Below are 2,688 nucleotides of genomic sequence, written 5' to 3'. Positions count from 1 at the left end.
TCTCTCTCTCTCTCTCTCTCTCTCTCTCTCTCTCTCTCTCTCTCTCTCTCTCTCTCCTCTCCCCCTCTCCCCCCTTCCTCCCTCCCCCCTCTCTCCCTTTCCCCTCTCTCTTCCTAAATTACTTCATAATTCCAAGAAAATTGTCTATTCACTTTTAATTACATCGATCTCACATAATCACGTTGATATTAATATATAAGAATTATATAAACACCGCATGATGTTATTGGGAGTACAAATAATTTTCCGCCGTTTGCAAAAGACGGCGCCACTAATAAACTATAGTTAAAATTGTTTGATGTAAAACGATATATCGTAAGATTGAACGGCAACACCATAACTTTAGAAATATTAGCGATTTTGTATTAGCATCATATATTTTTTTTTTGTACGAAAATGTTGAATTTTGAGCCGAATAAGCGTCGTTTGCGGGAATTTTTGATTTACTTCTTTAATTTGAAGAAATCTGCAGCTAAGGCTCATAGATTGCTTGTAGAAGCATATGGTGATGCTGCCTTAAGTGAGAGAAGTTGTCGTGAGTGGTTTCAAAAGTTTAAGAACGGTGAATTTGACGTCGAAGACAAAAAACATAGCGGAAGGCTGAAAGTGTACGAAGACGCGGAATTGGAAGCATTATTGAATGAAGATTCGTGCCAAACACAAAAAGAACTTGCACTTACATTAGGAATGATTCAACAAACAATTTCATATCGTTTGAAACCATTGAGAATGATTCAAAAGCAAAGGAATTGCTTCATATGGGTTCCATATGAACTGAAGCCGAGAAACATTGAACGCCGATTTTTCACATGAAATGCTGTTTGCCAGGCATAAACGAAAGGGTTTTTTGCATCTTATAATCACTGGTGATGAAAAATGGATCCACTACTCAAAGAAGAGGAAATCATAGGGACGACCTGGCCATGCTTCAACATCGACAGCCAAGCCGATATTCATGGAAAAATGTTCATGTTTTATATTTGGTGTCGTAGCTTGGTGTCGTATATTATGAGTTGCTCAAACCGAACGAGACCACTGGGGCTCTCTATTGAACACAATTGATGAGATTGAGCCGAGCACTCAAGGAAAAACGCGCCCACTACTCCAGGCATGACAAAATTATTTTCCTGCATGATCACATGCTCGACCATATGTTGCGGCGCCGATCAAAACTTACTTAGAAACACTCAAATGGGAAGTCTACCCCACCCGCCGTATTCTCCAGACATTGTTCCTTCCGACTACCACTTGTTCCGATCGATGACGCATGGCCTGTCTGAGCAGCACTTCACATCATATGAAGATACCAAAAATTGTATCGATGATTGGATAGTCTCAAAAGATGAAGCGTTCTTCCGACGCGGTATCCACATGCTACCAGAAAGATGGGAAAAAGTAGTGGCTAGCGATGGCCATTACTTTGAATAAAACATTATGTTCTTTCACAATAAATACTTAATTTTTTATTAAAAACAGCAGAAACTTATTTATACTTCCATTAAATCCACATCCACTTTTTATGTCTAGTCAACAAAAAATCATGATTTCATAACTAGAAATATCGATTGTTGCAAACAGTGTTGTAATATTGAGTCAATATCTTAGAAACATTGAATTGTAAAATATGTTTTTACAATGAGACGTTGACTCAATTCAAAATACATTATTACAGAAACATTTATTGAAATGTCCATTGGAGTAATATTTTGCAGACGTTGCAATTTAACATTTTTCCAATATCATATAAATTTTAAGAATATTAGATTCCGAGAAATTAATTTTTACCCAAAATTAAATAAAATGTTTCCAAAATATATACTTTTATCTTAGAGTCTTCGGAAAAAAGTCAGCTTCTAAAAATTATTTCATTAAAACACCTAAAATAAAATCTTATAGCACTACGCCTTTTATTTTATCCAATTTAGTTTTTAGTTACGAGGAAATTACTCCGCTGCGTCTATTAAAAAACAGTACTACATACTATCTTCGAGTGAGCGACTTTAATATTAATTTGTTCAATGTTGTAGCAATATTAACAATTAATATAAAAAAAATCAACATCAATCAAACAGAGATCAATTTAAAAAATATTTTATGTTGATAGTTCTAATGATATATTCATATGATATATTTCTAAAATATTATATAAAAACATACACATTGATTTTGTATGAAAAAACATACAAAATCAATGCTTCGATACTTTTAAATACTGATCTAAATTTTTAAATATGATATATTTAATTTTCTTGTTTACTAGATATATAACGTTATTATATGAAGATAAATATACTGAAGATGCATTTTAGTTTCCTTGTATCTGTCATTCATAATTCGAATGTATTTTCTTAGAACGAATGGAACGTCTGATTTCAATCAGAGAAGATATAAATGATAATTAACTACACTGCATGTCATATACTGTTAAATTACAAGCACTGTGAAAACAAGCGACAATTTTCTTATATAATTCTGTGAGAATCCGCTTCTTCAGTTTTTTGATCGGATCTTTGAGAATTCGCAAACTATTTATTTATATTAGCATTATTTCTGCGTTTATAGCTTGCTTAATATCTTGATATATCTATCTACTAGTTTATTTTATGTTTGATTCAGCTTGTGAAATCTTAACCATAATTTTACATAATCCAAAGCAGAATATAAATATCCCGATAAACAATTTTTCAT

Source organism: Atta colombica, unplaced genomic scaffold, assembly GCF_001594045.1.
Source record: "Atta colombica isolate Treedump-2 unplaced genomic scaffold, Acol1.0 scaffold163, whole genome shotgun sequence".
NCBI classification, from domain to species: Eukaryota; Metazoa; Arthropoda; class Insecta; order Hymenoptera; family Formicidae; genus Atta; species Atta colombica.
This window is presented reverse-complemented; position numbering follows the sequence as displayed.